At 37.2% G+C, this 13038-nt stretch overlaps 1 long non-coding RNA gene across 4 annotated transcripts; it reads right to left on the reverse strand.

Annotated features, from left to right (window-relative positions):
• LOC141633475 (uncharacterized) lies at positions 1-12755 on the reverse strand. Of its 4 annotated transcripts, none has more exons than XR_012538239.1 (3): positions 12441-12755; positions 12006-12090; positions 1-394 (listed from the first exon to the last, which is right to left on the reverse strand). It is a non-coding gene; the product is annotated as an uncharacterized LOC141633475 (long non-coding RNA). The 4 variants fall into 4 exon arrangements; XR_012538238.1 differs by lacking the exon at positions 1-394 and adding an exon at positions 411-665; XR_012538241.1 differs by lacking the exon at positions 1-394 and adding an exon at positions 676-1876.
• Positions 12756-13038: the final 283 nt, after the last annotated feature.

Raw genomic sequence — 13038 nt, forward strand, 5'->3', positions numbered from 1 at the left:
TAAGACAAATATGTAGTTTCTCCGTTATATTCTGCTTTTGTCTTATTCTAACTACTTCACTTGTCTTAAGCTTACGACGGACATATCCGCCGTAAAAGAAGAATTTGTGTACATAAATAGTTCATTGCAAAGAAGATAAAATAAATACTACTTTAGAAGTTAAAGACTAAAGTGTACTTGCCCTATCAAGATAGAAAATAAAACAAAAATAAAACGATGGTAAAAAGCCCTTGATGGATCAAAGGAGTTAGACATTAGTTATACACTACATGATCATACAAAGCTTGCTTGACAGTAATATAAAGGCCTTGTTTGACTGTAGCATCTGCATCCCGCGCCTTTGAAATTGAGATTGATCCTCTTTCTTGCTTACTCCGTACTTGATATACACACCCTAAATGTTAGTAATAGTGTAAAATTGTTATATTTTATTATATTGTCTTTTTTCTTTAGCAAAATAAAAACAAACTACTTTTGTGTGAGAGGTCTCGAGATAAAAAGATGGTCGTAAGACAATCTCATATAAAAATCCCTTGATAATAAATTTGAACTATGTTAATATTTTGTTAATATGATTACATATCATTGAACAAAAAGCTTCATAGCCAATTGTTCTTTTTCTAGCTTGTTGACATCATTGGATCCATGCTCCAATCACCGACATCCTGCTTAAGAAAGTCGCCACCATATAATTGAATTACAAAGTATGTTTGCTCAGCAACAATAACCAATTTATCGAAAGTTATGATTTATGCTCTTCCATCTAATGAGTTCCCTTAGCTCGAGAAATACAAAAATGAGAAAATTAATACCCAAATCTTGAGTGAAAAAGAGACCATTATCAGTCATGATAATATCATTAGTCCTCATAACTGACTTGGAAAGAATATACTTATCAATCCATTAACCTTTGCTAGCTAGGTAATATCAGAAAAACTACTACAACTCAAATCCATTAATAAAGATAAAATTACAAACGTTCCCCAAAACATGATGGTTTTCAGCCCAAATGCCCAATAGATTCTAAGATACACTACTAATCTCACCTGAACTACGATTTATACCAACATTTTCACATACTATATTTTGTAATATGAGTGATTAGATGAGAAGATGAAGACAACATGTTCACTACTTGGTGCTCACTTTATCGCTTCACTTTCTAACACTACAACAATAAGCTCTCCCGTCTATTCCAAAATCATATGATATTATAAAATATATCACAAACCCAACTCAATGAAGACTATCAACATATTTTCTGTTAAATCTAACAATCAAAATGAAAATTCAAAGATATAGTTGGAAAATTAATAAATTAGTACTTTAAATATGAGGAAATAAATCAAGAGAGGAAACACCACTGAAAAAGCAATGCACATATGATCGATTCCTTCATCAACTTGTGTGTCACTACAAAGGGCTCTAACAATTATGAGTCATTTTTATTTTCTTTACGGGAAGCAGGGTGATAGTAAAATATTTTAGAGTGAGTGTCAGATTATTATCTTAGAAGATGAAAATCAGGGAAATTGAATTTTGTCGGTCCTCCTAGTCACTACTGCCATAAACTGAAACAAAATTTTGTCAGTGCTCGTACTACCATAAACTGAATTTATGGTATTAGCCCGTTTAAAAGAGATGAGATTATGGTTTCTTTATGCAACTCTGTTGAGACCCAAGGCTCCAAACTGATGAAAAATACTCACACGTACATGTTTTATCCAACCTTTAGCATCAACAAAAATACGTCCGTCCGTCTCACTCCTACCTTTGCTTTTCTTACCTGAAAGCCTTGTTCAATGATCAAATTCATTAAAACATTGTTTTTGCGTGTGTCAGCAGCGGCATCGGCACTGCCCATGGCAGTAAAATCCTAGATGATAGCAGTTAATTGTAAGACGATAAAGTGCCTAAAAGCTTGGAAATTTGGATTTGTTGGTTATGAAACTTCAAAACTATAGGATATGGGCGTATGGCTAATTTTAACAGACACATAGCTAAGCAAAATGTACGTGTTTCTTTAGTAACAACTTCATGAAGGTTTTGACTTTTATGTCTGAAGAAGAGAAAAACCTTGAGCAAATTACAATTACAATCAGATCGAGACTTTAATTCATTATAGTTTTGCCTAACTCGCCATTCTAATTCTCATAAAATCCTTGATAGAGTAGAATTTTTAACTTAGCAATGTAGAAAAACTACTACAGAGTTGATAGGCTCGTATTTCTACTATCTATTTAGCATATTTTAAGTACAATAAAGCGACATTGGGATGCGGTTTTATATGATTTACGTCACTATTGCCGTTTTTCGAGTGTCGGGGTAATAATGGAGTTTTGAGCGATGACCGGAAGCAAAGACATGTCTTGAAGTCTACCGTGATACAAGCAAGAAGGAATACTAGCTATGAAGAAGTGAAAGGATGAAGCAATTGAAGATTTGAAGCTTCGTTTGCACAAGGATCGACTTCAAATGAGTATATCTTGAGTTCTAGAGCTCGTATCGATGCAAGGCCAAGTGGAGGTGAAAGCTTATGTCTTTAGCTTTCCAACAATAGGTCACACGCCTCATTTGGCCAAGTAAAGAGAGAGATATGACTTTTTGGAAAATGCAGTCCAGCGCACTAGGCGCACCGTGCGCCCCTCCCTATGCTATAGGGCGCACCGTGCGCCTTACCTGGGTATTATGCGTTTTGATTACGGGCTTCCATCCAACTTAAGCCCATCATTTCCTCTTTAACCTAGGACTATATATAGGTGAATGCATTAGGGATTCACTATCTTATGCCACTTTTAATTAATCAAGTTGTAATTTGGGAATATTTTCATCTTTTTGAATTGGGTTTAGATCTAAGCATGGAAAACTAATCTCCCTTTCTTAATCCGACTCAAAGGCTTAATCTTTGGTTGTAAGACTCCTTAATCTTTCCTTAATTATTATTATTATTGTTCTTAATTTCTTATGTTTAATTGCTTAGATTTAGAATCCTTGTTAGATTATTGTGATTAAGTGTGATTTCCTTGTTACATAATCTTTCTAAGTTCCTTAATTTATATGTTGTTGGGTTTATTAAGTGTGATTTCCTTGTAATCCCATGTTGCAACAACTTGTTATTAGACTAATGAATGTGATTTCTTCTTGGTTTAATCAACATTAGAGAGATTAAGTTGTGATTGCTCATTAATTGTGATTTCATTGTGAGTAATTACACCTATTAGATTCCTATTGCTTCATATTCTTGTTAATTAATCTATGTGTGTGATTTCCACTAGAGGAGTTGATAAGTTGGGTCAATTATTAAGTGTGATTTCCTTGTGATTGACTTCTAATTAAGGGAATTTGGAGATTTAATCTCACTAATAGGACAATAATATTAATTAGAAGGATTGATTGAGTGGTTTTATCAACTAAAGTGCCTAACTTTGGGTCGGATTAAGTCTCTCTCAAATTGATTTATTTCCATCCTAAAACTCACTTGTTTGATTACTTGTTGCTTACTCTTGTTTGAATTTCCTTTAATTGTCCTTGAAAACTCAACCAAATACCCCCCCTTTTTTTACATATTTGTTGTTACTTTGTCACAATTGTTCTAATTGCTCTTTTAATTTCACTATTGAAAAACCCATCTTCTCTTGGGTTCGATCCCTTGCTTACTACTTTACTAGTTTAGAATTAGTATTAATTAGTACGTATTGTGGTTATAAATTGTTAATTTGACCGTCTTTTATTGCGACGTTTTAGGTGTGTCAAATTTTGGCGCCGTTGCCGGGGAAGGTAACGGTTTTGCTAGTGTTTTTATTGTTGTTTTAGGATAGTTGTGTTAGTTAATCTTTGTTTCTTGTTGATAGTGTCTTTTTCATCACTTGTGTGAACTTTTTGATTGTGTGCTCTTGTGTAGAGTTGTTTATGGTCAATACTAGGAATTCAATTGAACCACTTTTTCCATTCAATCCGGAAATTCAAAGATCACTTGCTTGGATAGGAGGTATTAGAAGAGACACCCCGGTTATTGAAGAAGTTAACCCCGTTACTCAACAAGACCAAGAGGAAGAGAACACCCTTTCCTTTGAACCCGAACCCATACCCATTCAAATCATCATGGGTGATCATGAGGACGAACAACCAAACGGGCATGGTGAGAGAGAGAACCCACCAAGGCCTAGAACCATTAAAGAACTTACCGCCCCGGATCTCACACAAGTGCCCTTGTGTATCTCCTTTTCGACCTTGGCGGAAAATGCCACCTTTGAACTAAAGTCCGGGCTCATTCACCAATTGCCCCAATTCCATGGACTTAGCACGGAAGATCCTAACAAGCATCTAAACAAATTTCATGTGGTTTGCTCAAGCATGAAGCCTAATGGGGTTACCGATGAGCAACTTCAACTAAGGGCCTTCCCTTTTTCACTCAAGGACGCGGCAAACGATTGGCTTTATTATCTTCCTACCGGGAGCATCACCACTTAGAATCAAAGAAATAAGTAATGTTGAACAAATGGATGGGGAGAACTTGTATGAGTATTGGGAGAGGTTTGAACAACTTCTTGCTAGTTGCCCATACCATGGGTATACCAACCACGACCTTCTCTTGAACTTTTGTGGTGGTCTACTTGAGGATGATGCTAGGATGATTAAAGCCGCTACCCAAGGAGGGATTGAATATATGTCGGTCCAAGAAGCAAATGAGTTGATTGAAAGATTGGTATGAAGCTCTAGGAATTTTGGGAGGAGAATTAGGAAGACAAGTGGGACATCTTCTTCAAGGCAAGGCTCCAACCATATGGAGGAGAAAGTTGATTTTCTTACCAATTTGGTCAAGGAACTTACAAAAGGAAGCGGGAGTGCTTCTCATGTGAAATTTTGTGGTCTTTGTAATGACCCAACTCATCCCACCGATGGGTGTCCATCTTTGCAAACGGAGGAGACAATTAAAGCGGTGAAGGCTATTGGGTTTAGGAAGTTTGACCCCTACTCCAACACTTACAATGAAGGGTGAAAATCTCATCCAAATATTGGTTGGGGGGAAACCAAAATCAAAACCAAAAGGGATCCTCAAATTCCTCATTTCAAAAGCCAAACCAAAATCAAAGCCAATCACAAAATTCCTTGGAAGAGATGATGAAGGCACTTGCCATGAATCAAGTGGCAATTCAAAAAGAAAGCCAAGCCTTGCTAAACAATACCAAGGAATTCCAAACCACCATGCTTCAACTAAATCGGCTTACCGACTCTAGAATTAGTAATCTTGAGACCCAAGTTGGTCAAATTCTCAACACACTCACTTCACAAACTACTCAAGGAGGGAGCCTACCTTCTCACACAATTCCTCCACCCACCAAAGAACAAGCAAAAGCGGTGTCTTTGAGGAATGGTAGAGAATTGGTAGAGGCACCCAAGGCTCCTAAGAAATCAAGACCACCTCCAATTATTCATGAAGTGGAAGATGTGATTGAAGATGAAATTGAGGTGATAGTGGAACATGGAGAAACATCTACACCCAAGCAAGTGCGGGTTAATGAACCACTTCCGGAATATGAGCCACAAGCTCCATTTCCAAGTGCTTTGAATAACACAAGGGTCATTGATAAGAGGACCTCAAGCCTCTATGAAATTTTTCGGAAGGTGGAGGTAAACATCCCTCTACTTGACCTTCTTAGTAGTGTACCAAAACATGCTAAATTTTTGAAGGAATTGTGCACAACTAAGAGAATCAACAAAGCTAAGAGTATGAAAAAAGTGAGGGCTAGTGAACATGTCTCGGCTATGTTTCAAAAACGTTTGCCACGAAAATGTAGTGATCCGGGCATGTTCACCATTCCTTGCAAAATTGGTGACTTGGATTGTCAACATGCTATGCTTGATTTAGGTGCTTCTATTAATGTTTTGCCCACTTACCTTTATGAATCCCTTAAGTTAGGACCCTTGAAACCGACTCGTACGGTCATCTCTTTGGCCGATAAGTCTAATATCTGCCCTAAGGGAATTGTTGAGGATGTCTTGGTCAAGGTGGGGGATATGCTTTTCCCCGCCGATTTTTATGTGATTGAGATGGAACCCGAGAAAGGCTCCACTCCCATTTTGTTGGGAAGGCCTTTCATGAGGACTTCCAACACTAAGATAGATGTGTCTAGTGGTCGCCTTACTATGGAATTTGAAGGGGAAAATATTGAGTATAACATGCATGAAGCAATGAAATACCCAACCGAGACCTCCTCTTTGTGTTTTCTTGAGATTTTCGAACCAATTGTTCAAACCGTGTATGAATTGTGTAAAATTGACACATTAGATGTTGCTTTAACTAATGGTTTGGTTGGAGAGGATATTGGGTATGCTTTGTCTTGTAATTTGCAGAAAACTATTCAAGACTTGGAAGGAACCCTATTCATGGAAGAATGGGGAGAAATCGAAACAAGAAACAGGGCAGCAGACCAGGCGCACCGTGCGCCCAACCCAGTCCACCAGGGCGCACCGTGCGCTCAGACCCATGTCCATGATTTTTGTTTCATTTCTTCCTCTTTGTTGGAAGAGTTACCAAATGAGAGACCTATTCCCTCAATAGTGAAGGCTCCTATTGTTAAGTTAAAGCCCTTGCCAAGTCACTTGAAGTATGTTTATCTAGAGGAGGAAGAAACCAAACCCGTTCGCCAACCGCAAAGGCGTTTGAATCCACCCACGGAGGAATTGGAAGAAAACGAAAATGTTGTGGTCCTTGAGGATGTTGGTTGTGACCCTTCTTTGGCTAAGAAGTTAGTGAGTATGAATTTTAAAGAGAATGTTAAGAGGGTAAAGAACATGATGATTGTTGAACTTTTGCCGCACAAAGAGGAACCTCCCCTAGTTTACATGAGAGAGCCACCCATTCTAATTCCTAAAGAACCTCTTGTGTCCTTTCACTATTACTTGGTTTTTACCAAGTCTAACCCTTCTTTCAAGAAGTCTTATCGTGACATTGCATTGTTTTTCGAACATGCTTCAATGAATCACTTGTCATATGCATATGTTCTCATCGTGAATGCTTGGTATGTCTTGACTTTCTATTATTGTCACTTTTCTTGTTTGTGGGCTAACATGTTTGATAGGTTACTACGAGCATTGAGTTGCTCCGCTCTTGACCATTGATAGAAGATGAAGCTTGAAAAGGCGTCGAGCAAACGACGGAAACCAAAAGCGCTTTACGGGAGGCAACCCGTACTCCCTTCTTTAATGTTTTTATTATTGTCTTTTCCTAATATTGGATTATGAGTTGTTACTTGTGTGTGAAACTCAAGTTCTTGAGTAGTGCACACAAGGTGCTTGTGAAGTGGTGCAAGTGATTCATTAAAATCTTTTGATAAGTCCTTGCTTGAGAGTAAAAGTTATCATGCTTGACAATTCCACCAATGCTCCTTCTCAAGCCCATTCAAGCTACCCTTGTGCCCCTTTATTCCTAAGCTCACTTTTTGACACAATCACTACATACATCACCACTCCTCATTGTTTAATTGTTTAAACACCATATTTCCCTTTCACTACCTCAATCATGCGCCATCACTTAGAAAAAAATAGCCACTTTCACTCCCACGAATCAATCAATGAAATGTAAGCAATCAAAAGTTCAAGTGTGGAGGAGTTTTGTTCAGAAAATGGTGGAGTATGTTGAGGTATCATTGATGGACAATTGAGATGATTCATTTTGCCCATGATTTTGTGCTTGGTACACCATGATAATACCAAGTAAAGTAGATGAAGAGGAGGATGTAAGGTGTAAATCTTTGAGATCATCATTGAGAGTCGAGGGTGTTGGTGGTGTAAGTTAGTGAGCTTGTGAGATGGAGTTGAACTTGCTCTAATTTGAAGAGAATGACGGTGCCTCAAGCCATTTCATTGAGGATTGATTGTGATGTTCACCTTCACTTTGGGGACAAAGTGAAAAACAAAGTGTGGGGTGGACATGAATTGGTAATATCTTGTATTATATTTATCCCATGCATTGCAAAAAAAAAAAAACAAAAGAAAAAAAAAAGAGAAAAAGAAAGAAAAGAAAAACCCGGCTAGGATGAAAACCCGAAAGGGCATCCTAGGCAAAAATGGGAAAGTGGCCGAGGTCGGAGTGAAAACCCGAAAGGGCACTCCGGCCAAAATGAAAAAAATGAGTGCGAGACACGTGAGATAGAGTGAGGAAAATGCTAAACCGAAAACCCGTAAGGGCAGGCGGTTTAGGCAAAATGAGAGATTTAGGCAAAATGAAAAATGATTGAAACTCTTAAGTCTTGTCACATAATTTTACTATTTCCTACATGTGTTGGTGACATAAAAGGAGGGGTCAAAGAAGGTTGGAAGGGTAGGTTAGAAGTGTGTCAAGGCTAGGAGGGGGAATTGGAGGCCTATCTTATGACTAGCACTTGGTGCATTTGGTGTTTGAGTTGTTTGGATGATATTGTTGTTGTTGTTGTATGATTTGTCATGGATTGTGTTGAAGTATTTTTGGAGGATTTTGAGGTTGTCTAATTATTGAGTTTGGAGGTGTTTGATGCTAGATAACCTTGTGTTTCAAATGGATTGAGTGATAAGGGGGAGAAATAAGGAGGATGTTATGTTATTGGATTGTGAAAATGAGATTGAATTGGTTGAAATTAGGATCATCTTAGATGCGGGAAGACACAAGGAGGGAGTGTGAGTGAAGAGCGACTCTTGATTGGAGGATTTGGGTCACTTACTTTTGTGATGATGTTGTAACGGAATAGTGACCATGTTGATAATGTGATGAGGGTGAGATAAGTAGGATGAGGTGTGAGAGAAGAGGGATGGATCGATTGAGCTTACCCATACTTATTTTGTGAGCCTTTTGTTGATTGATTGGTTCTATAATAGTTTGCTCGGGACGATCAAAGGCTCAATTGTGGGGTATTTGATAGGCTCGTATTTATACTATCTATTTAGCATATTTTAAGTACAATAAAGCGACATTGGGATGCGGTTTTATATGATTTACGTCACTAAAATAATGGAGTTTTGAGCAATGACCGGAAGCAAAGACATGCATTGAAGTCTACCATGATACAAACATCTACAAGCAAGAAGGAAGACTAGCTATGAAGAAGTGAAAGGATGAAGCAATTGAAGATTTGAAGCTTCGTTTGCACAAGGATCGACTTAAAATGAGTATACCTTAGGTTCTAGAGCTCGTATCGAGGCAAGGCCAAGTGGAGGTGAAAGCTTATGTTTTTAGCTTTCCAACAATAGGTCACACGCCTCATGACAGGTCTGTCACGTACTTGTCAAAAATAACCAACTGGCTTTAACTAATATAGCTAGGGAAGTCGGGTCGAATCCACAGAGAGGTAGGAAATTGTCGGCTAAATCTAAGTTCGTCAAGGTAACCAATTTGGGGGTTTATAAATGTGATTTCTAAACTAAAGAGAATAAGGGAAAGAAAATAAAAGGAAGGAAATAACAGATAGAGAAGAATAGCTAAGACAAACGGTTCACCATAATCATCCGGTCGAGTAATCTAGGTCTCAGGTCGATGCAAATACGGTCTAAGGGGTAGCGAACGTCACCTTTCGGTCCTTAATTCACCCTAAAGTGTAAACAGCTTAACTTTCGTCCTCACTGCAATACTCTATTGTTCGCTACTAGTCTACCTTTTCCAACCTTTCGGTCCAGGTCAAGGATCACTAGGAATTATAGGTCTAATTGCGTCGACTCAATTAGAAAGATACATTAATTGTAGCATTTAACCAACAAAGACTAGATGACAAGCATTAACCTAATGAATCGATTACTCTCCCTTCATATTACGGGTCCCCTATAGTCTTAGCATAAGAAAATTAGCTACTCATAACCATTGAATTATCAATAACAACGAACAGATAATTAAAACTAGACATAATGATAAAACTGACAACAATTCAATTGAAGCGATGATAACAATTTAGAAGAGGGGAAGAATTAAAAGCAATAGTGAAATTAAGAATAACAGTAGAGCGAAAATACCAATCGTATCCCAAATCCGAGGCAAAAGTAAAAGAGGGGCAAAATCCAAGAACAGTGACAAAAGCAGCGTCAAACTAACGTGTGTGGAAGAAGAAGGTAACATAGTTCACTCCTTCAGTCTTATACTAGAAATCCATCCTAAAACCTAACCTATGGACTAATTACAAAAGCTCATAATATGATTAGGCGGAAATCAGCTAAAGCACACGAAACCCCTCGATCGAGTAGGAACAATCTACTCGATCGAGCAATATCATCACCAAATCACTCGATCGAGTGAGAACAGACCACTCGATCGAGCACCTCTTGTAAAGACTCCTCGATCGACCCCTTAAACTGCTCGATCGATCAATCTTGAGTATATAAAGCATTCGATCGAGCAATTAACCACTCGATCGAGCTATATAGGCACGTTAGGACTTGAATTGCTTCCTAAATTCAGCTCATGCGTCTTCCAAGTATTAGATTTCCAAGCTCCGGCTCCTTATTTTCCATGAATGCATACAATTGGGACAATTAAGGCTCGATTTAGCTCCTCTTCGGTCAATTCCTCCAAATTACAAATAACGGACCAAAGTAGAATATTCGGGGATATTTGTAGCCAGATGCTACATAAAAAGCACAGAAATGCGTGTAAAAATGAGGTGAAAACCTTATATAAAAGACACGCATCACCTCATTTGGCCAAGTAAAGAGAGAGATATGACTTTTTGGAAAATTCAGTCCAGCGCACGGTGCGCCCAGTCCTCCCTATGCTATAAGGCGCACCGTGCGCCTTACCTGGGTATTATGCGTTTTGATTACGGGCTTCCATCCAACTTAAGCCCATCATTTCCTCTTTAACCTAGGACTATATATAGGTGAATGCATTAGGGATTCACTATCTTATGCCACTTTTAATTAATCAAGTTGTAATTTGGGAATATTTTCATCTTTTTGAATTGGGTTTAGATCTAAGCATGGAGAACTAATCTCCCTTTCTTAACCCGACTCAAAGGCTTAATCTTTGGTTGTAAGACTCCTTAATCTTTCTCTAATTATTATTATTGTTCTTAATCTCTTGTGTTTAATTGCTTAGATTTAGAATCCTTGTTAGATTATTGTGATTAAGTGTGATTTCCTTGTTACATAATCTTTCCAAGTTCCTTAATTTATATGTTGTTGGGTTTATTAAGTGTGATTTCCTTGTAATCCCATGTTGCAACAACTTGTTATTAGACTAATGAATGTGATTTCTTCTTGGTTTAATCAACATTAGAGAGATTAAGTTGTGATTGCTCATTAATTGTGATTTCATTGCGAGTAATTACACCTATTAGATTCCTATTGCTTCATCTTCTTGTTAATTAATCTATGTGTGTGATTTCCACTAGAGGAGTTGATAATTTGGGTCAATTATTAAGTGTGATTTCCTTGTGATTGACTTCTAATTAAGGGAATTTGGAGATTTAATCTCACTAATAGGACAATAATATTAATTAGAAGGATTGATTGAGTGGTTTTATCAACTAAAGTGCCTAACTTTGGGTCGGATTAAGTCTCTCTCAAATTGATTAATTTTAATCCTAAAACTCACTTGTTTGATTACTTGTTCCTTACTCTTGTTTGAATTTCCTTTAATTGTCCTTGAAAACTCAACCAAATACCCCCCCTTTTTTTACATATTTGTTGTTACTTTGTCACAATTGTTCTAATTGCTCTTTTAATTTCACTATTGCAAAACTCATCTTCTCTTGGGTTCGATCCCTAGCTTACTACTTTACTAGTTTAGAATTAGTATTAATTAGTACGTATTGTGGTTATAAATTGTTAATTTGGCCGTCTTTTATTGCGACGTTTTAGGCGTGTCAAGAGTTGACTCAAAACAGGCAAACAAATGTAATTGATCATTAAGCAAATTAAGTTGCTAACCTTATTTGAGTATTTATATTCAATTGCAAAAATAAACAGAACGAACATGCCATACTTGTGGAAAATAATAATGATATGACATTGCTGCAAAGATAATCAATGACCGATAAACTTACCATGCTCACTTGTGCTTCCTTGTTTCCATATACAATTAACCCATGATTCATCGTTGATCTCGTGCTTATAACGGCTAAAAATATTCTGCTATCACAAAAGTAATCAAACAAAAACGTATCAATTTGCCTCCCCCCTCAGAGGCTCAATGTACTAGTATTAAAAAGTGGACTGAAACCCGTAGTAAGTAGGATTTACTGACCAGCCTGCTAGCTAGTATCTCCCTAGTGAAACAAAAGAAATCAAACAAAAAATTTTAACAACAGATTGTGATTAGTTTACAAATTAAGTCTACAAAATTGGCACCATTTCCCTAAGACAGTATTAATTATACTTTAATTAAAATAAAATAAAAACGTTTGCTTTTAAAAAAAATGGTTACAAAGGAATTTAAACAATAAGTAGAGCAAAAGTTAAGATCAGAAGTATAACTTTACCTATTGGATAATGAAATCAATGAAAGGGTGGAATAGATAGATCCACCATAAACACTGCCCAAGTTAAGTAACAATGAGGTTCGTCTTTGACGAATGGTAGTCTTGGCGGTCGAGCCTCCGCAAGGGATTTGATACAACTATCAAGCACATCGATCAATCTGTTTAGCAATCAAGCAACAACAACGATGACAATCATTCATGTGCAAGTAAAAATGAAATAGGGATGTGATATCTTAATTTTGACCGGAAAAGAGGTGAGTTTATTTAGAAAATGAATAGTGGATAGTGGGTAGTTAATTCGGGGAGTTTATGATAATGAGGTAGTGGGTAGTTAATTGAGTCATTAATTTTGTATCTGCTCCGTATTATGTACATATCTATATGTATATACGTGTGTATCGTATACGGTGGATTCATGCCAGCTTGACACGTCGCCTTATATTGGTATATTTGCTTTTGCTTTAATAGTATTAATGATTTTCCAAACAAAAAAAAATCTACACATGCAATGAAAGAGTTAGCATTAAACGCTTAAACAACGAGTAAAAATGTGTGCTGAAATATATTTTGTCATCGTTTTGAATATTCAACTAAATAT

The sequence above is a fragment of the Silene latifolia genome, chromosome Y (genome assembly GCF_048544455.1).
Source record: "Silene latifolia isolate original U9 population chromosome Y, ASM4854445v1, whole genome shotgun sequence".
NCBI classification, from domain to species: Eukaryota; Viridiplantae; Streptophyta; class Magnoliopsida; order Caryophyllales; family Caryophyllaceae; genus Silene; species Silene latifolia.